Consider the following 22653-nt stretch of genomic DNA (forward strand, 5'->3'; position numbering starts at 1 on the left):
CAACCTCTACAAAGACTCTTTCAACTATAGTGTTGGGAGGAGGAGTGGAGACAGAAGAAGGCTGTCTCAGTTTTCCAGGCAAGAGACAGAACTGGCTTGAGCCCCACTAGTGGCAGTGGAGTGGCAGGAAGATGGCTTAGAGAGAGGACTGCTGTGATTTCTTTATCAGTGTCTAGAAAAGAGGAACTCAAAGTGTGTATTATTGTAGTATGGGCACTGCCATTTGGGTTTCTGGAGATGGACACTCTAATTTTGGAACAGATTCTCTTGTTTTCGAGGAAATCACCAGGATGAAATCGTTATTCACACCAAAGTAAAGCAGGTTGTTCTTGGAACAAGTGATACAGACATCATACATCTGACTGTGACCACTGCAGAGTGAGATGCAAAGTGATAAGAAATTAGAGAACAAATTTCCTGAAGTAAAGATTTAGACCAAATTATTTGTAACCCCCATGTATTGGTTTCCTGTCTGCTGCCACTACAAACCACCACAAACTTAGTGGCTTAAAATAACACAAATTTATTATCTTACAGTATCCTATCCCTGGGTCAGGATCTGACATGGTTCTCCCGGGGAGAAAATGGAGGAGTTAGCAGTGCTGTGTTTCTTTCTGGAGGCTGTGAGACTCTTTGCTCTATTTCTTTCTTTCTTTTTTTTAATGTTTATTTATTTTTATTTTTTTTGAGAGAGAAAGAGAGCTTGAGTGGGGGAGGGGCAGAGAGAGAGGGAGACACAGAATCAGAAGCAGGCTCCAGGCTCTGAGCTGTCAGCGTAGAGCCTGATGCAGGGCTCGAACTCACAAACCATGAGATCATGACCTGAGCCAAAGTCAGACGCTTGACTGACTGAGCCACCCAGGCTCCCCTCTTTGTTCTACTTCTAAGGCACCTACATTCCTTGGCACATGGCCCCTTCCTCCATCTTCAAAGCCAGTACTGTGGATAATCCAGGGGAATCTCTCTACTCAAGGTCAGCCAATTAGCAAGCTTTATTCCATCTGAAACCTGAATTCCCCTTTGCCATGTAACCTAATGCATTCACAGGTTCTGGTATTGGGATGTGCATGTCGTGGGCGCGGGGGTGCATTATTCTGCCTACCACACCCCTCATGGTGAGTAAATTAGTATAATGCAGGCAGTGCAAGGCTGAGTAGTGCACTTGTCTTATCTGAGCTCTGGAGAACTTCTCAGGGGCTTTCTCTTGAAGGAAATGGAGATTCCCAGGGCCAGGTGGGCTGAGGCAGCATGAGCAGACCTGAGTCTGGGAGTAGGGGGCAACACTCCCTGTTCTCTGGGGAGAGGGGTTGGGGAGGGGGATCCACTCAGCATTGGCATGATATCTTCTAAATAATCTTATTGAGATACAGGAGACTGATAGGAGGTAGACATGGCCTTAAGGTTGGGGGTCCAGGGCCTGTGACTCCAAGGAACACAACAATCCCCTTCTGTTATTCCCCAGACATCCAGGACATATTGTCACCTGTCCTAGACTGGGGAGTTAGTGATGGGTGGGGGAGGTGCCATGTTGCCACTTGAAGCGAGTTCCTTTAGTAAAACAGCACATCCTGGCTAGCCGAGTTATGGGAGGCAGCGTGAGATGAACTGGGGGCCCCAGACCGCAGCACTGGAGCCTCAAGTGGTAGATAAAGTGACACACGCTCACCCTCACAGCATCTTCAGGGATTCCCAGAAATGGAAGAGGGAGACCCTTGGGGGTGGAGGGAGGTGACAGGGGTGGGGGGTGGCATGGGGGTGCAAAGTAGCTGTTCTGCTAATCCCAGACAGATGCGGGTTTGACCGTGAAACAGTTGAGACTTTATTTTGGGCTCCTGAAGCAGACATCTGGGTTTCAGGAATTAGACATGGAAGGACTGTGGGAGATGATGGAGGAGAAGGTGTCTGGCTGACGCTCACATGTTTCCTTGTGGAGCAGGGTGGATTCTCGGTTCCTGGAAGGTGCATTTTGAGGAGGCCTGTGGCAGCAAGGATGCAGCCATTTGCCTTGTGTGCCTGGAACTGGGGCAGCTCCCACAGGCCTAGGTTTAGAGTTGAAGCTTCCTGTGGTAGCAGCACAAAATGAGGGGCATGACTATTGATGCTAAACAGGTGAGGGCAGGGAGCAACCTAAAAGCCTCTAGGTCTTTGGGAGGCGGGGCCCCCCTCCTCTCCCAGTACCTATTGCAAAGGTCAGCTACAGGTGTAGGGCGGTTTCCTCTTCTGGTTCCATCTTCCAAAGGGAGGAGTAGTTTCCCTGTAAGATGTCAGGAAAGACGCCTTTTTAATGAGAGACCTTGGTGCTTGGGGTCTTCTTACCCTCCCTCCTCACCACCTTGGCCTTCTCCTCCCACTTGCTGTCTTTTCCCTTATTTAGAAGAAAGGTTTGGTTAAGACCATTTGCTTCATAAGATATTTTCTGTTTAGTCTTTTTTTTTTTATTAAAAAAAAGAAAAAATTGTCAAAGTCTTAGCCTCAGACACCTAGTCCACAGTTGTCCATAGGGTTACATGTTCCTATATCTGACTTTGTCCAAAATGCATCCCCTGGAAGAGACCCAACTGATCTTCTGATTGCAATGGAAGAGAGAACAGTAGTAGTCCAGTGACAAGCAGCTTTTCACTGCTACCAACTCTACCTGGTTCTGGAAGCAGCAAGAACTTAAACCAGATACTTGTTATAGGTTCCAAAGGCATTTTGTCTTAGCCATGCCCTTGTCCTTCAGACTTGTCTAGTTGTGCCTTCGCCTCTAACTCTTTGATTCAGTTCTGTTCTGTGAGGGATCCAAAGAAACGAATCTATTGCCAGTCTATGCTTAAGCAACTGATGAGAGACGAGGGCTATCTTCAGGAGGCAGGCAGTTATGCTAGGAGGTTACACTATGAGGCAGTTTGTGAGTAGGTCCCAACCATAGTTAAGACTGACGGGAAATTCTGTCAGGGTTCAGAGCAGGTAGAAGGAACTATTGAGGCATTGGTAAATTGGGAACAGAAGACTTTTTGAAATTATCCCTTGAAGGATTGTCTCTGCAGAGAGAAAGGAATAGGGGCATGGAGTAGGGAGAGAGCATAAGGGATATGGTATATGTGTGCATGTTTGCACGTACAGGCACATAATTGTTATACGTGTAAACGGTGTAAAATTTGAAAGGATAAAAATGTATACAAAGTCTCCCTGTCTCCTAGTCCCTTAGTCACCCAGTTCTCCTCCCTAGAGACAGAGTTGATATTTAAAAACATTTAATAAATACAGAGAATCCCCCAACACATACACACACACACACACACACACACACACACACACACACACACACACACGTACACCCATGGCCGGATGGCCAAACCATCTTCTAGGAATGGAAGTCTTAAACATGCATGTTGACTTTTTTTTCTCTGTAGTGTTATGTGGCCATTCTTTACAACCACCAAACCCTGACAAAGAATACTTCACACACTGTTTTGAGGGCCATGCTTCTGGAACAAGACGCTGAAAACTAGAAAGACCAAGTGTAATTACATAATGTTAGCCACCCCTAACCCCACCCAGGAATCCCAGGAGGACTTGGCTCCCCCAGGGCATGGGCTGTGGAGTTGGGCCAAGGTACCTAGATGACATGGACTAGTGGCCCTAGCTGACACATGGGCTGCACCTAAGGGAGAAAGATTTGGTCCCATTTGGAGACCAGGGAAGAGGCAGGGCTACCCCCCTCTTTGCAAGTGAGTGTGCAAAGGAGGTGCACAGGGGACCCACAGAGGCACCCCTCAGGGAGGGCGCTGCCAGGGCTCCAACACTGGGGAGGAAAACAGAACCTGCAGCCCCGCTGCGGCTCTTTCCAGATGGGTTTCCCGACCAGAGGAGGACTCCCACATTGAAAGGTTATGTGGGAAGGATTCTGGTTTTTCTTCTCCTGCTGTGAAATCAATTAAAAACAGGACGGATATAAAATGGTTTTATAACCTCCTCCCCCTCCTGGCTTCCTTCCCTCTTGGGGATGGGCCAACCCCGACTGGAGAGAGACGAGAATCTCATGGTCTGAAAATTCTGTGGCAGTTTAAATAACGGTGACCTATTGCTCCCGCTCTCCTCAGGGGACCTGAGGAGAGGAGGAGCAAACGTCTCCTGGAAAATGGACAGATGAAGGAGGACCCCATAGATTGGCGGAAAGGGGCCGACCCTTCGGGGCTCTGTGCCAGTCCCTAGCCTCTGCTCCCCGCAGGTTCAGAACTGGTCTAACCTGGGGAAGTAAGGCTACCTGTTTTAGAAGACAATGTATTTCTCACAGAATAATTCAAATTGGCTTGTTCTGCTTACACATACTTGCTCTGTACAAACCAGCATCAAGAATTTTCATTCTGTTTATCTACAAATGATCATAACAGATAACTTTTATTGCATACGACTGTGTGCCAGGAACCTGATTAGGTGCCTTTGCTAAATTAATTCTTCCAATTCTGCCACCACCGAAGGTTAAGTAGTGTTTTGCCCTATGTACAAAGAAGGAAAATGAGCCTCCAAAAGCTACCAAGTGGCAAAACTAGGGTCCCAATCCGGGGCTGCTTTACACAGCCCACCAAGGTAAGTAATAATGATTCTCATTTGTTGAGCCTTTGCTGTGCGCCAGAGACATGACGCACGTTATCTGGAATCCTCACGGCGAACCTGTGAGGAGGCAGCAGCTCCGCCCCGCTTGTAGACAAAAAAGTGGCCCTTAAGGAAGTAGCATGAGGTCACAGAATTGACTTGGTGAAGTCAAGGCTTGAAGTCAGCTCTCCCTGCGTTCAGCAATTCATTCCCGGCATGAGGAAGGTGCTCGTGTCCTGAGGTGCTCCCGGTGGGTGCTCTGGGAACAGAGAAGGGCCCCTGAAGGTCATCCCTGGTGGGCTGAGGTTGAAATGGTCGGTGCACAGAGCGTGAGTGCAGCCGTCGCCAACACACATGGTTCTCAGCAGCGTGTAATGTTTCCTGGGACCGTGGCCAACTTGGCTGAGGCTTTTTAGACATCTTGAGGGACACAGTTCTGAGCATCTTAAATGAATAGACAGACTTCTGTCAGGAAGTGCTACTTCATACCACAGAACTGCCCCCATTTTTCCCAATGAAGAGTCTTAGTTGGAAATACGTGATCATTTTAGGGTCCTATGTTTTTCTTAAAATGTTTTAACACTTATTTATTATTTTTGAGAGACAGACACGGAGCACGAGTGGGGGAGGGGCAGAGAGAGAGAGAGAGAGGGAGACACAGAATCTGAAGCAGACTCCAGACTCAGCTGTCAGCACAGAGCCCGATGCAGGGCTCGAACCCACAAACCATGAGATCATGACCTGAGCAGAAGTTGGACACTTAACTGACTAAGCCACCCAGGCTCCTATTAGGGTCCTATTTTTGTACCTGATGCAAAATCTTGTGAATGGACCCGTATGGCTTATACATCCCTCCTTACACGTTGGACAGTTTTTAATCTCTCTTTAGGCAACTCCAGCCTCTCTGAACCCCTGTGCTATTTTCCAAGGTACAACCTCCCCTCAAAACATCTTGGAGTGTCTTAACATCCTAATCGGCATCTTCCCTTCACTCACTTTTCCCCATATGATCCTCATCCTGAGACATGTAGTCTATAAACAATAGCAACATAATACAATCCAGGTTTGGGTTGGCATCAGAACTTGCTGACACATTCTCATGTCTATTATGTATTTTAGGGCTCTTTTAACCCAAGGAGGAAAAGCCGTACAAACACAGGTTTCAGAAAGGAAATGCAAGACAGTGATCAAAGCAGGACTGGGGCCTACGTTTCCACTTTCTGCCTTTTTCTCCACCTCTCTTGGTCCAGACTGGATTCTCAGGTGCAGTCAGGCAACTGCACCCTTGTGACTCAGGAACATTGCTCTGACTCAGACTGTTTCCTTCAAGGGGTTTCTTCAACTGCTCTGAAAACTCAGCCTGGAAATGGAAAATGCCCCATACAGGTGAAGCTTAGATCTAGAACAGTGCATTTCAGAAGAAGCGTATTTTCTGAAACCAAGATTGTTGCACAATTTGAGCTATCTCATCTGCACCAGTGGCTGGTCAGTCATTCATTCAGCAAACACTTAGAGTATCTTCCAGGCACCAGTACTGCCAAGTACTGCGGATGTGGTTGGTAATGATATAGGCACAGTTCTTGTCCTCCTGGAGTTCAGAGTGCATCCAGGGAGTTGGATAATAAACTGGAACTCACAGTGAAATTATATGTTATAACAACAGGGAAGCCAGGTCAGTCCCAAGGTTTGGGACAATTTCTGTGAGGATATGACTTTCAAACTTGAAGAAGTTTCACAAGCTGGCCAGGTGGGGATGAGTTGACAAGGACTTCAGGTATGACAGCCAAAAGCATGGTCCTCACATATCTCTAAGTTGAGGGAATTTAATTGCCCAAGGCCCAGATGCTGCTCTCTGAAATCCATCCCCATGTGTTGAGGCTGTGCCTCCCATAGGCACTCCCAGCCAGCGACTGATCATGGCAGCCTGTTCCTTGGAAGCCAGGACTCCTCTGATGCCACCTTGGCTTGAGGATACCCCCATAGCCCTATCAAACGCCCTTACATTGCTGGCTGGTCTAAGCTGCGTCCACCCACCTTCCTTCCCTCCCTCCCTCCCTCCCTCCTTCTCTTGGGATCAGACTTGCCCCTGTGCTCTTTGTTCAGCCTCCCCATCCACCTGGGGAGTGTATGGCATTGCCCAGGGGAAGTGAGCCAAGAAGAAAGGAAAAACCAAGAGGAAAGGGCCCAGAGCAGATCCAGGCAAGTTCTGTTCTCTCAGCAGGAGGAGGAAAGTCAAACATGAGGTGCTGACAGTTTATTCCAGGCATTGTTTAAGACTAGATTTCTCTGTCCCTTCCTTTGAAAATTCCAGAATGACTCTGGCTAAAAGCACCCTGTTTCAGGACAGGGTCCCAGAGGATTCTGGGGCAGGATGGAAATTGTTATGAAACCATCTTTTATTCTACCTATAAGAACTTTTCCCTTCCTGTAACATCTGTATCTTTATGGGAGCAGAAGCAGGTGACCCTCCAGGATCTCACCTTGGCAAGGCCCTTCCCAAGCCTCACTGGGGGCAAGCGCAGGCAGGCCTCAGACAGGGCCAGTCTAGTCTAGGTGCCAGGTGTGTCCTTATTGTGGAGATGGACACTACAGCCTATCAGCACCTGGCACCATTCAGTATCTAGATCCTTACTAGCCATCAGCCCAGGCTCAGATGCTTCCTGGCTACATGGGGAGAATGTCCTTTTCCAGCTACCGTGAGTCACGTAGCAGATCTAGTTCTTCTTGCATATTAATAAATTGATTTTCTGGTTTTATTTTTAAAACAAAAGAACAACAGTAACATCAAGGGAGGTCATCAGAGAGGGAAAGAGTTACAAAAAAGCAACATGCAGCCTGTGGGTGTCAGGTGGAAGTAAGCGGAGTAGATTTGGGCTTTTAGGTGGGCATAGTTACCCCAGCCAGGATTTCAATGGTGCCTTTCAAATTCATTCTTTATCTATGTGATGCCTGGGGATTAGGTGGGAGTACCAAAATGCTATAATTATCAAGAGGAAAAAAATGACCCTGCTGGTGATCATTTAAGGAAGTATTTAAGGACAAATAAAAGGAAGTACATCTTTACACAGCCTGTAGCATATAAGTGGAACTCATTGCCCCCTAAGGTGTTACAGATGAAAATAATAAAAAATGGGTCCAAGGAAAGGCTAGGTAAATTCACGGATATTGGATGTAATGGTTATTAAGGTCAGCCTATGAAGACACAATGTTCCCTCAGAACTGTTTCTGGTGCCCCTCTAGAGACACCTGGGTTTGAGGCACATCAAGCTCCTACATGTTTCTGGAATGCGGAGTGCTCTTTCTCAATGCTATGCCTTTGCCACACTGTTGTCTTGAGTGTCCCTTGCCACTTTCTTCTAAGTCTGATAAACTACCATGAATTCTTCAAGACCCAATTTAAATGGAGCCTCTTCTGAGTAGCACCCCCTCCCTGATTCCTCCAGGTCAATGCTGATCACTCCTTTCACCAGTGGAACCCTCTCCCAACACACTATCATGGTTTGCCCAACTGGACAGAGATTGTGTCTAATTCTTGTGGGCTTAATTCAGAGCCTAGTTGATAGCGCCTAGGTATGAAATATGTTGAATGAATGAATGAGTGTTGAGCTATATCAACCAATGGTTTGAACACATACAATGTTTATGATACTCTTAATGACCCTCTTAGAAGCTTCTAATATCGGATAGATGATACTTTTCTTCCAGGACATATGCTTGTTTATGTCAGCTAATACATACGCTAGTCTCCAAAGAAGCATCTATGTAGTTGAAGTGGAGTAGCCAAGAGTCTTATTGAGATTTTAGTGTCTTTAACTTAACTGTGTCTCTTAGGCAAGTGAGCCAGTTCCCCAGAAATCTGGTCTAGAAATATTGCCAATGCACATTCCAGTGACTTTGAGATGTTAGAAAAACAGACATATCACCTTTCAGGCTGAAATCACTGGGAACTGCATTTTAAAGTTGGGTTTCCTTCCAGATCCTTAGGTTATGAATGACACACAGTCTGTGGAAACTTTATGAGATCACCAAGAAGCTGAGGTCTTTAACTCTCAAGAATTGTTTAATCACAGATCAACCAAATACAATATTTGCATGTTTTAAAAAAACAAAACAGCAAGCAAAGGTCTGTTGATCAAAATGCTGCCCCAGTCCAACCAACACGAGAGGCCTGCCCAAGCTCAAATATGGAGATTCAGAAGATGATGAGTTTTAGGCAGAGGGAAGAGAGCAGCAACCCTGGATAATAAAAGAAAATCTAAGAATGATGAGAAGTCCTTCTCTGTCAATTAAACAATCAGGCCTAGAGAAAGGCTCTTGGCAAGACTCCTAGCAAGAACCTGGAGGTCCAATCCTGATTTTAATCCCCTCAAAAAACCATTTGAGTTTAACTTTTGTAAAGTTTTAGTAGTCAATTTAAAAATAAGTATCTACAGAGGCGCTTGAGTGGCTTAGTTGGTTGAGTGTCTGACTCTTGATTTTGGCTCAGGTTATGATCCCAGAGTCACGGGATCAAGCCCTGAGTCGGGCTCTGTGTTGAGCATAGAGCCTACTTAAGATTCTCTCTCTCTCTCTCTCTCTCTCTCTCTCTCTCTCTCTCTCTCCCCCCCCCCCACCCCTCTCCATTGCTTACGTGCTCTCTCTCAAAATAAAATAAAAATTTAAGAATCTACATACTCTACTAACTTGAAGGTAAATACAGGGACCACATACAGGTGTCCATTCAACAGACAGCTGTGGGAGCAACTCTTTCATTTAGGGGCATCTGCTTGGACCCTGGAGATGCAGCAGGAAGCAGGGCTAAGGTCATCCTGCCCTCTTTGGGCTTATAGTCTCACAAGAAGGACAGGCCAGGATAAGTGACAATGATAATGACTGATGAGGTTTCCTGGGCAAAGTTCAGGGAGTTCTGCTATTGTGTAACTAATTAGAGGACTTTATCTATCCCAGAGGTCTGGGAAGATCTCCCTAAGGAAGTGATTCTTAAGCTGTTGCTCAGAATTGAGGTTGTAGGGAGAAGAATGTTTTAAGAAGAAAGGAGAATCCTGAGGAACTGAAGCTTTCAGCATTGCTGGAGGTCTGAGAGACGGTGGGGCAGGGCTGTGTAGGCCTTGTGCAGGAGTGAGGTGCACGTATTTAACCACCGAGCATGAATACAGCTCAGTCATCACATTCACCCAAGGTGCATTCCATTTTATTCTCTCACTAGGCTAAATTGTAGATATTATTCAACCTCTTCCTTGCTAAGAGGTTTAAATAATAGTACGAATTTTTCATAGATGTGCGGTTTTTTTGCTTGCTGCACCTACCAGTGCATAAATGATGTGCCACAGTCATGATAAAACTTTTCCAAAGATGTTTCCCATTAAGTTGCTGGACATTAAGTAACAGGGAGAGCTCGGTGTAAGAGGATAGGTAATTCACTTAACTTAAATGATATTTTTTAGGATGCAGAATTTTTCTCAGCATTTGCTGAACTGGCAGCAATCAACAAAATTTCTTAGCCTATATAATACTGTGTTAGAATTTTCATATTGACTCTGTATTGACTAACTCATGAAAATTGTATACTGGAATAACATACTTCAGTCTAACCTAATCCTCCAGTCTAGATGAGAGGCTCAAGTTGGCGGTTACATACTGAGCTGTGAATTTAGAATCCTGGCTCAGCCACTTGGGTGTTAGATAGCCTCTCCGTTCTTCAGTTTTCTCACCCATAAAATGGAGATTATGAGATCTATAGTCCTCAACTGAATTAATATACCAGTGGCATTAGTACTCATTTTTAGTAATAAAATTAATATTGTAAATTCTCAAGACAGGTGGGCATCAGGTGGGTTTTAACCAAGACCTTAAATAAATGTAGGAGGACTTCAACAGGGATGAATTTCACACTGGTCTCCAAACCATTCCTAAGGGAGTCCATATATCTCAGGAGTGACAAGCATTCCTGAGGAAACCCTGCCTGGAACCTGACCACAACCTGCGGGGACCTTTTACCATCCACCCATTTGTTCTCCCACTTTTCACCCCCGTAATCTGGGAACCCAATTCCAGTGGAGGCTGGAGTTCCCACGTGTGGCCAAGTGAGGGTTACTGTGAGGGAACACTGCCCTGTGGTAGTTAGCCACAGCCTCAGAGGACCCTGGGGTGCCAGCATGTCTTCCAGGGCCAATGTTATCCCCTGCCACAGAACTTGGGAACACCCTGGTTAGAGGACTTGGTCAGCATAAGGACTAGCACTTGGGAAGCATATTGGGCTGGTGTGCTGAAGAAACCAAAATGATCTCCAAGCAACACCCACCTGGGCTTGAGAGGAAAGGGAGCACCAAGATACAGGCATTGAGCCAACTATGGTGGAAGCCAATGACAGTGTCCAGTAGTCTGTACTTTTGAGAAGACTGGCATAAGAACCAACTGGTCAGACCAGATTCAGCATTAACTCTTTAGTTGATAGCTAGTGAAGACGTAGGGAAGGTATTTCCAAACTATGGGAGAATTTCAGTATTTAAACAGCCAATGTAACTAGCTATATACATAAACACAAGTTGAATATTAATTTGGGGACCTTGGAAACCATATTAATGGCTCTGGACTCCATCATAAGGATATGGAGAACTATAAGGGTCTTAAGAGATTTTATGTATTTTTTGGACCAAGGCTTGCTGAATACAGTAGGGAGGATGGATTGAAGGAAAAGAATATAGGAAACAAGAAAACAGTTAAGGTGCCCTTGCAGGAGTTGAAGTTGGAGATAATAGGAATGGGTGGATATGAGAGATATTTAATGAGTACAATTTTCAACACTTGGTGATTGACTAGACATGGGAAGTAGGAAGAAGGAGGAGTCCACAATGACTTCTAGGTTCCTTGCTCAGGAAATAAGACAGATTATGTCACCATTTAATAAGGGAAATCAGGAGACAGAGCAGCTTTGAGGATATGATATGACCAGTTTGGTTTCAAATGTGTTGAGCTTCAGGTGCCTATTACATATTTACACAGAGATTCAGTAGGCAATTGGATATATGGGTACTGTGTGTGAAATAAGCCTGGCTGGAAATTATGGTTTTGGAATTTTTATATATTGATGCATGAAGTTGTCCTGAAAGAGAATATAGAGTGAGAAGAAGTAGGTGTGAGTCTTGAGTAACAAAAACATGTCAGGAACAGGTAGTAGATGAGGTACCACAAAGTTAGAGATTGTGAAGTTGGTGAGCTGTGGACAGAGGGAAGAGAGCAGAAACCCTGGATAATAAAGGAAAATCTAAGAATAACAGAAGGCAAGAGAAAGGTGTGTTGATTATGGTAGATGAACAATTAGCATCCATTCCTACTTTCTGTTTTGTCTTCTGGACAGCCAAAGACTACTTCCCGAGATTCCCTTGCGTCCAGAGGTCTGGATGCAAATTAAGTTCCACCAATTACATATACCACTCAAGAATTAGGACGTGAAACTGAGGCAGAGGCTGATGCTTTTGGCTATTTTCCACCAAAGTTGTGGAGCTTTTCTGCAACAGCATTCCAGCATTTAGTTGCTAGCTTCGTGGTTCTTCAGTTGTCATGGTAGTAGCAGCAGCTTCCTAACACCAAGATTGTAGTCATAATAGTGTGTTCTAATTCCCTACCTTCCTAATTTTGGCAAAGGTATCATCTTCCCTGGCAGGCCAGTTTGTGATGTCATTCTTGGAGATTCACCTATATCTCAAGCCCTTCCAACTTTAATAAACTCCTAATTTCTTTATCTTTATTTTTAGAGAGAGAGTACATGAGCAGGGGAGAAAAGCACAAAGAGAGAATCTTTTAAATTTTTTTAATGTTTATTTTTGAGAGAGAGAGAGACAGAGACAGAGAGAGAGACAGAGAGAAAGGGAGACACAGAATCCCAAGCAGGCTCCAGGCTCTGAGCTGTCAGCACAGAGTCTGATGCAGAGCTCACACTCATGAACTATGAGATCATGACCTGAGCAAAAGTCAGACTCAACCAACTGAACCACTAAGGTGCCCTGAGAGAGAATCTTAAGCACGCTCCACGCTCAATGCAAAGTCCAATGTGGGGCTCAATTCCGTAACCCTGGGATGCTGACCTGAGCCAAAATCAAGAATTGGACGCATAACCAGTTGAGCCACCCAGGCACCCCAATAAACACCTAGTTATATATTAAATCCTTTTCTGCTTAAAATATCTACAGTGGTTTGTTTTTCTTTTTGAATTCTGAATGATATGGAAAAATATTTCAGAGAAGGATCCATCATGTGTGTCTTTGCCCATACCATCAAGCAATTAAATCAATTCTGACACTATCTACCCAGAGATAGAGCTCAGTCCTACAAGACTGTCCCCAACCTCAGATGCCAATTGCAAGTCCAGAATGTCACCTGGGTTTCTAATTGATGAGCTATATAGATTGGAGATTTCTACAATTCTCTCCTCAGGTTTGAGTAATTTACTAGAGTGGATCACCAAACCCTGAGAAATGTTTACTTATGTTTAACAGTTTATTATAAAAGGATGTTAGGAAGAGCCAAAAAGAAGAGTGGCGTAGGGCAAGGAATGGGAAGAGAGCAGGAGCTTCCATGCCCTCTCTGAGTGCACCATTCATTGTCTTAACACTTCCATGTGTTCATGAACCTGGAAGCTCTCAATCTCATCCTTTTTGGACTTTTATGGAGTCTTCATTACACAGACACAATTGGTTAAATCACTGGCAATTGGTGATTGATTTTACCTTTAGCCCCTCTCCGCTCCCAGGAGATTGGGATGGCACTGAAGTTTCCAACTGTCTAATCGCTTGGTTGATTCCTCTGGAAATCAGCCCCCATCTTCTGTGCTTTCCAAAAGTCACTTCATTAATATAAATTCAAGTGTGATTGAAAAGGATTTGTTAGAGGTATCAAGACAACTCTAACCCTCTTATTAGGAAATTCCAAGGGTTTTAGGAGCTCTATGCCACAAATGGGGACAAAGACCAAATATGTATTTCTTACTGTAAAGCACAATATCAAAGGCCTTCAGTGCACTTCATTTCTTCACAGGGTCTCTTGTGCCACTCTAAAGAGTTTTGGTTTAATCTGTGAGCAAAAGGAAACCCATAACTAGTTTTAAGCAGAAGAATTACAAAAGCATATTGGCACACATCAGAAATGTCATGGAATACAGGGAATGGTTGGGAAGGTAGCAGACTGGATAGGGGTTACCCCTTAGGGTTTGTTGGTCAGTCCTCTGGGCAAATTTTGATGAGGTCTAAACTCAGGCAATGACAGTGGAGATGGTGAGAAAGAAGATAGATGAAAGAGAATTTTAGGAAATACTGTCTTCAACTTTGATTAACCTCAGGTAAAATTAAAAAATTCAGGTCACCATAGTATTTTATGAGAAGCCCTATAAAGAGAAGTGCTATAGACAGAATATTTGTGTACCCCCAAATTTCGTATGTTGAAACCTAATCTCCAAGGTGTTGCATTGGGAGATGGTGAGCCTGAGTTTGGGAAGTGATTTATGTCATGAGGGTGGAGCTCTCATGAATGAGATTAGTGCCCTTATAAAAGAGACCCAAGAGAGCTCCCTTATCCCTTCCACCATGTGAGGACATAGCAAGAAGATGTTTGTCTATGAACCAGGAAGTGGGGCCTCACCAGACACTGGATCTGCCAATGTCTGAATCTTAGATTTCCCCGAACTGGAGCGCCTGGGTGGCTCAGTCGGTTAAGCATCCAACTTTGGTTCAGGTCATGATCTCTTGGTTTGTGAGTTCAAGCCTTGTATCAGGCTCTGTGCTGACAGCTCAGAGCCTGGGTCTTATTTTGGATTCTGTGTCTCCCTCTCTCTCTTCTCTCACCGCCTCCGCCCTGTCAAAAATAAATAAACATTAAAAAAAAAGAATATTCTTGGGAATGCAAGTTGGTGCAGCCACTCTGGAAAACAGTATGGAGGTTCCTCAAAAGACTAAAAATAGAATTACCCTACAACCCAGCAATTGCACTACTAGGCATTTATCCACGGGATACAGGTGTGCTGTTTCGAAGGGACATGTGCACCCCCATGTTTATAGCAGCACTATCAACAATAGCCAAAGTATGGAAAGAGCCCAAATGTCCATCAATGGATGAATGGATAAAGAAGATGTGGTGTGTGTGTGTGTATGTATATATATATATATACATACACACACACACACACATATACAGTAGAGTATTACTCGGCAATCAAAAAGAATGAAATCTTGCCATTTGCAACTACGTGGATGGAACCGGAGGGTATTATGCTAAGTGAAATTAGAGAAAGACAAAAATCATGACTTCACTCATATGAGGACTTGAAGAGACAAAACAGATGAACATAAGGGAAGGGAAACAAAAATAATATAAAAACAGGGAGGGGGACAAAACAGAAGAGACTCATAAATTTGCAGAACAAACTGAGGGTTATGGGAGGGGTTGTGAGAGGGGGGATGGGCTAAATGGGTAAGGGGCATTAAGGAATCTACTCCCGAAATCATTGTTGTACTATATGCTAACTAATTTGGATGTAAATTAAAAAAAAAAAAAAAAAAGATCAATTTCACCACTTCTACTTCCTGCTCTTTCTGGAATTCATTGCTCCTTTTCACCATATGAAATAATACTGGAATTAATCTCTGCATTAAACAGGCATTTATTAAGTACTTGCTGCATGTAAAGGAATTTGAACCCTGATCTAAGGAAACTTGCAATCTAGATGGGACATTCATCAGCAAATAAATACATAATATATTTTAATTATGGTGGTGGGAATCTAAAGTTCTCTGGAAGCTGCACAGAGGGAGATTAATTCTGGGTTGGAAACTGGGGAAGGCTTTACCAAAGACAAGTTGGGAAGCAGAAGGGGAGGGGAAGGGCACTCTCAGACAAATTTCTGTAAATATTTAGAACTTATGTCTGTGAATTTATGATAAATCTGGGTGAGGAATCAGTAAAGTGTCAGTATTATTTGTGTTTGTGGAAAACTCTTTATCTTCTAAATTTGCAGAATAAACTTAATTCTGCTTTTAACTTAAAGAATATTCCATATTTGCACTCTAGCAACAATAAGAGTAAGATGAAAAAATTAGGTAGGAAAAAGGTCTCAAATAAGATTAAAATACACATCCTCTGTATCTTGACTTATGATGCCTTTCCTCTCCAAGGTTGGGATTTTCAGTGAGAAAGAGGGGTTTGCCAAGATAAACAATTATTTACAAAGTTTGTAGTATATTCTTTTAGAAATGTAATATTTAAAGACTTGTGATAACCTCAGAGGATAGAAAATACATTCATTTAAGAGATGGTTTACTTAAGTCATAAATGTGATTGTTATGGGAAAGTGAATTTACCTGCTTAAGTTATAAGTGGACTCAATAATTGTATTAATTCATCCATTTGATGTACTGAATTAGATAGAAGGCACCTGATTCCTTAGTCTAGTTTTCTCCCTGCAAAGTGCTTGTAATTAAAGCATGCCTAGGGCAGCTGGGTGGCTCAGTTGGTTAAGCTTCTGACTTTTGACTTTTTTTTTTAATGTTTATTTATTTTGAGAGAGAGAATGCATGGGAGCTGGGGAGGGGCAGAGAGAGAGAATCCCAAGCAGGTCTCATGCTCAGAGCAGAGCCTGTTAAGGGGCTCAGTCTCTCGACAGATCATAACCTGAGATGAAATCAAGAGTTGGCTGCTCAACCTACTGAACCACCCAGGTGCCCCTGAACTTTTGACTCTTTATTTCAACTCAGCTCATGATCTCATGGTTTGTGAGATGGAGCCCCAAGTGGGGCTCTGTGCTGACAGCATGGAGCCTGCTTGGGATTCTCTCTCCCTCTCTTTCTGCCCCTCCCTACTCAAAATAAATAGATAAACATTAAAAAGAAAGAAAAGAAAGAAAGAAAGAAAGAAAGAAAGAAAGAAAGCAAGCCTTTGGCCAATTTTGACCCAAACACATGGCAAATCTTGCTTTTCTGTAGGTGTTAAAATAGTCAGGACTTGGTGATTGGTTTGAAAGATTAAGCAAGGAATGATCTTCAGGAATGATGCTCAGCTTGTTGGCTTCAGTAAGGAAGTAGGTGGAGAAAAGATGTCCAATGCTGCATGGGACACAGGAGGAGGAGGAGCAAGTTTCCAAGGAAGACTTTGAGCTTGACTCTGAACATGTGGAATTTGAGGTGCCCATAGGACATCTGAGTAGAACTGATTAATAAGCAAGTGGAGGAATGTGTATGGAAATCAGGAAAGAGATCTAGAAATCTACATTTGGAGTGGTGAATATTGCCTTTAAGTTATTTAGGAGGAAACCAGCCATAGCACTGATGTTTTAAGACCCAAATGGCATAAAGGACGTTCCATCTGGTCCTTATCAGAGTCCAGACTGTAATAGGTACTCAAAAATTATTCATTGAATGAACAAATGGTTACATATCTCTGTTCTCCATAGCCTGTTTCAAATATGTCCCCATCACCTACTAAAACTAAAAATGCAAAGGCTAGACGTACCTTTTTTTTTTTTAATTAAAGGATTGACCCCCAAGTTCTTCTGGAGAGGTAGTGCAGCAGCCACCATCACTCACACAGTTCCCCAGTGGAATAATTTTTGGAAAAAAAAAAGGAGAAGGAACAAGCATGGAGAAAAGTGGGAGCCACAAAGGTCTGGCTGGTTCCTCCACATCTTTTCCTGGGGTTGGTCTGGCTTGGAAACCTGAGGCCCTCCACCCGGGGCACTCTTAAGTATATCAAAAAGTTCCTCTTATCTTTTCCATTACTTGCTGTCAAATCTGCTTCTGGGACCCCCTGGGGATATCAACATAGTCTGAAGGCCAGTCTACCACCTCCACCTATTTTTTTTTTTTTTCATTTCTTCACAGCATTGATCTTTGTAACTTAGCAACTTGAAAAGCCAAGGAACAGCATGCCTCTTCCAACAGTAATTTTGAAACCTCTCGGGACTGTTAAGATCCCAGGGTTTACAAGAGGTTCCACATACTTGAAGGGTGGGGAATATGGACATGGGGTAGTGGTGGGCAAAGGAAAGCTTTTGTTGAAGCTACAGAGATAATAGTTGGAGTGAAAGGAGTTACAAATCTGGGTGGGAAGACTTCCCCACCCTCTGCTCTGATTTTGGCTATTGCTTATTGTTTCAGCTTCTCTCCTTAAGTCTCTGTTGGCTTCTGTCTTGATGAGCAGCAACTCAGAAACCATAAACTTGTCCCTGGAATGTCTTTCTTTAGAAACATAAATGGAGGGGTGCCTGGGTGGCTCAGTCGGTTGGGCGTCCGACTTCAGCTCAGGTCACGATCTCGCAGTCCATGAGTTCGAGACCCATGTCGGGCTCTGGGCTGATGGCTAAGAGCCTGGAGCCTGCTTCCAATTCTGTGTCTCCCTCTCTCTCTGCCCTTCCCCCATTCATGCTCTGTCTCTCTCTGTCTCAAAAATAAATAAACGTTAAAAAAAATTTAGAAACATAAATGGACTATTTCTGGTATAACCTTTTCCCTTGTATCTGCACACAGTCCCAGGAGCAGCACTTCTGCAAGAGGGTTGTGGAGAGGGAGGCCATTACTCACATCATGGAATCCTCCAAAAGGCAATTCCTTGATGCAAGTAGATAATTTATACAGACATACTTGGGAGAGTTCTGAATGATCAGGTTATTAACCTCAAGTTGAAACTTTTTCTTCACCAGCTTCCCTTCTCTAGCTCCTTCCCTAGATAGCAAAAGTTTAGTCAACATTTGCACAATGTACTGGGGCTTCAGTAAAATTAACATGGTTGATATGAAATACCAGTGAACCCATCTCCTAACTAATTTGTTCTAAGAGTTCCAGGAAGAGATCTGCCTTTAACAACACCTAGGAAAAAGACTCTACCAGGTTTGCTCTCTTCATCTTCCAAAAATTCTAGTGAATTCATCACCTGAGTTAAAATTATCCTCTTGCAAAGCAGACTCAAGAGACTTGGGCCATTCTAAGTCCAGCTGTTCTTTACTGTCAAAGCAATCTGACTTAATTTAAACAAATGAGTGAATGTTGGTGGTGAAAATCAATCACTCCAAGAATGACCAAAGAAGCAGACTCTAAAATTCCCTGAGGCTCCAAATTCTTCTGAGGCTCCTCCCCAGAATGTAGAGGTGTGAGGAAATGTTAAGTACACCCCACCTGAGCAACACCTGTTGTTGTCTGTGAGCCAAGACTATTTGTTGAAGTATATCTGAGAAGTCTGATTTGGTTTTCCTGTTTTAATTTTGGGCTCTGGTGCTTGATTTTGCTTTGTGAGGCTCTCTAGGGACAGGTGCATCCCATCTGCTGACATCTTGTTGGCTGAGTTGACACATTCTCATTAAGACAGCTTCTATTTAATGTTGTGTCTTCAGCTGTTTTGGTCTCTGCAACTTTCTCATTTTCAGTTTTTTTCTCCCTATCCACTGATCCCAGCGGACCTGAATGGACCACTTGACATTCTCCTGCTTTTAATCCTCCACCTGTATTCTATCAGTATGGAAAATGGTAATTACTTGATTCATCTTCCAATTCACTGGACTATAAACAGGAGCCAGGGAAAGCCAACAACTCCATTTTCCATTGGAAAATGCCCAGGGGCTGGTTAACAAGACGGGGGGGGGGGGGGGGGGGGGGGGGAGGGTTCACAGGAAGGAAATTAACAGTTTGATGAGATTTCAGAATATGTGCTTGGGAGGATCAACCAGCAGGAAGCCTCTTACATAAAGCTAAGACTATGAATCTATTCTATACCAAAGCTCGATTTGAAGTACAGACCCACACTCATATTTTCCCATAAGATTTACTTCTTAATCATTCTTTTAAAAGGTAGGTGTTCAACTGAGTCAGGTCATTTTGTTTCTGAAGTGAGGGGTGTAGTACACTAGAAACTATGTCGTTGTATAATAAAAAAGTGGCTGGTCTTTCTAGTTAGTGAGAGGTAACCTCTAAATCTTTGGAATTTCCCTAAGGTTAGAAATGTCTTTATTATTCATGATGAGCCCCTCAAGACTATAACTGAATTTACACTAACAAGATGACTTTGACTTGAGGCTGCCTATGCCAGAAAGACTAATCTTATGATTAGAAGGTAGAGCCTTGGGCACAGGTGGAGAATAGACATTTTTTTTTCAGATAGTTATAAAACTGGAAGTTGTTCTCTTTTCACCTAGAAGTCTAAGTTCATAAATTCCTTCTCATCATTGAGGAGCACCTCAGGATGTAAGCAACTTAAAGATGTAGAATACAACACTATACACATGAAGAAAATATGTGCAGGGCAAAAAGCAACAGGTATTTTACAGAGTCTGTATTTAATGTGCCAGAATTGCACAAATCTAGTAGGAAGAGAAAAATTAAAGTTATAGACCAACTTTATGAAAACTGTATTTAAATGAGATCATTTTGCATTACATAAGACAAAGAATCAATATTCTGAATATACAAAAATTCTAATATGTCAATAAGACTAACATCCCTTAGGAAAAAATGGCAAAGCAGAGAATATAGGCAAGAAAAGTTTAAAGTAGGTAACACGGAACAGGAAAATAGCAAGGTAGGAGGACCCTAGGCTCACCTTGTCCTAAAAACACAACTAGATAACTAGATATCAGATCATCCTAAATACACTAGAAATCAATCTGAAGACTGACAGAAAAAAATTTACAATTAAAGGGAGAGAAGAGGCCACATTGAAGAAGGTAGGAAGTGCAGGGAATGGTTTAAGAGGGAAACAGATCACAGCTGTTGTGGAGGGGCAGGGGCCATGGTTGTGGAGAGGGTGAGACAGAGAAGATCACATAGGGGAATGCTCAAGGAGAATATTTTCCCAAAGCTATTGGCTTGGAAGATGAGAGGGGCTGAATTTAATGAGTTCTTGCAACCAGCAGAGCTTAAAGCCTAGAGTTGTAAAGTTCAGTGGACTTGGCTGGGACAGAACACTGAGAGCACTGCCCTGCTTCTGAAGAGAAGGCAGGCAGACAACCTGAGGACAGACAGCATGGAAACAGTGATCTGAAGAGCACTTGGAGCACACACTGGGGAGATTATTTGCTCTTCCAAGAGTGTGTTCCTAAGAGGCAACATTCATGAAGACACTTCTCCAGGAACAAAGGAGCTGGCCTTCACCATCTCCCTCCCCTGCCCCTCAGCATAAACACAGAGCCAACTGCAGAAAGCAGTGCAGCACTGACACTGGATGCCTAACTTGATTACACCAAGGCCCTGCCTCTCCCCACCCCCACACTCCAGTGGAACTGCCCTTCTCAGTCACACTTACCTCAGTCCCAGTGTGGTGGTCTTGCAGGGCCTCACTTCTGTTGGACGTGGTGACAGGTCTCATTTCACAAGCAGACCAGAGCGCCCCTAGCTAAAACTCACCACATTCAGGCCAGGAAACAAACACTACCCACAGCAGGCAAATGACTGGCCTAAAGGATGGAACAGCCAGAACACAATAGCAGAGCACACACAGCACACACTGGAGACACTCCCTGAAAGTGCCAGGCTGTGGGCATTATATGACCTCTTCTTCATAAGGTTATTACTTTCAAGATCAGGAAACATAACTGGCTTTTCTAATACTGAGAAGAAGGCAGAGACTTAGACAAAATACAAAGAGGAATTTATCCCAAATGAAAGAACAGGATAAGGCTATGGCCACATATCTAAGCAAAACAGATATAAGTAACATGCCTGATGGACAATTTAAAGCAATGATCATAAGGATACTCACTGTGCTTTAGAAAAGAAGACATCAGTGAGACCCTTACCACAGAGATAAAAGACTTAAAAAAGAATCCAAGCTAAAGAATGTAATAAATGAGATTAGAAACACCCTTGTTGCAATGAACAGCAGGCTGGAAGAAGCAGAGGAATGAAATAATAACTTAGAAGATGAAGTAATTGAAAGCAATGAAGTTTGACAAAAGAGAGAAAAAATTATGCAGTAGGAGAATAGACTTAGAGAACTCAGTGACTCCGTCAAATATAATAACATTTGTATGATAAGAGTCCCAGAAGAAGAGAAAGAAAAGGAGGCAGAAAATTTATTTGAAGAAAGAATTACTGAAAACTTCCATAATCTGAGGAAGGAAACAGACATCCAGATCCAAGAGGCACAGAGAACTCCCATTACCATCAACAAAAGCAGGCACACACCAAGACATATTGTAATTAAATTTGCAAAATATACTGGTAAAGACAAAAATCTTAAAAGCAACAAGACAGAAGAAGTCATTAACTTACAAGGGAAAACCCATAAGGCTAGCTGGATATTTTTCAACAGAAACTTGGTAAGCCAGGGGGAAGTGGCATGATATATTCAAAGTGCTGAAAGGGAAAAATTTGTAGCCACCCATACTGTCTCCAGCAAAGCTATCATTCAGAACATAAGGAGAGATAAAGAGTTTCCCAGACAAATGAAAACTAAGGGAGCTTGTGACCACTGAATCGGCACTGCAAGAAATATTTAAGGGGACTCTTTGAGTGGAAAAAAGACACCAAAAGTGACAGTATAAAGGCAAGAAACATAAAAGCAGCAACACTTAATATTTCTGTAAAAATGAGTAAAGGAACTGTCTCTCTCTCTCTCTCTCTCTCTCTCTCTGTCTCTGTCTCTGTCTCTCTCTCTGTCTCTCTCTCTCATGCACACAAACACACACAAAGATATAGAATATAATAACATATACCTAAAACGTGGGGAGGAGAGGAGAAAATAATGGGTTCAAACTGAATGACCATCAACTTAATATAGACTGTTATTTGCAGAAGAGGTTATATATAAACCAACTGGTAACCATTTATCAACAATCACTAATAAACATACAAAGAATAAAGAGAAATCCAAATATGCTGCTAAAAATATCAGCAAAACATGAAAGACAAAGAGTAAGAGAGAATAACCACAAGTAATAAACCACAAGTAATAACCAGAAATAACCACAAGTAATAAAATGTCAATAAGTACATATCTATCAATAATTACTTTGGATATAAATGGACTCAGTGCTCCAATCAAAAGACGTAGGGTGACAGAGTGGGTTAAAAAAACAAGAATCATCTATATGATTCTCTATATGCC

At 43.1% G+C, this 22653-nt stretch overlaps 2 long non-coding RNA genes across 5 annotated transcripts in view; one reads left to right on the plus strand and one right to left on the minus strand.

Moving 5' to 3' along the window:
• Positions 1-1761: 1761 nt before the first annotated feature.
• On the minus strand, positions 1762-4024 carry LOC122222096. Of its 4 annotated transcripts, XR_006203599.1 has the most exons (4): positions 3955-3991; positions 3602-3646; positions 2179-2254; positions 1762-2061 (listed from the first exon to the last, which is right to left on the minus strand). It is a non-coding gene; the product is annotated as an uncharacterized LOC122222096 (long non-coding RNA). The 4 variants fall into 4 exon arrangements; XR_006203600.1 differs by lacking the exons at positions 3602-3646; positions 3955-3991 and adding an exon at positions 3319-3434 and having other exon boundaries at positions 1766-2061; XR_006203598.1 differs by lacking the exon at positions 3602-3646 and having other exon boundaries at positions 1769-2061; positions 3955-4024.
• The window catches only part of LOC122222116, a 43694-nt gene continuing 25061 nt past the window's right edge, over positions 4021-22653 (plus strand). The window contains exons 1-2 of the long non-coding RNA XR_006203605.1: positions 4021-4572; positions 5698-6352. This is a non-coding gene — a long non-coding RNA (uncharacterized LOC122222116). The remainder of the gene's footprint in view (positions 4573-5697; positions 6353-22653) is intronic.

The sequence above is a fragment of the Panthera leo genome, chromosome A1, assembly GCF_018350215.1.
Source record: "Panthera leo isolate Ple1 chromosome A1, P.leo_Ple1_pat1.1, whole genome shotgun sequence".
Classification (NCBI taxonomy): domain Eukaryota; kingdom Metazoa; phylum Chordata; class Mammalia; order Carnivora; family Felidae; genus Panthera; species Panthera leo.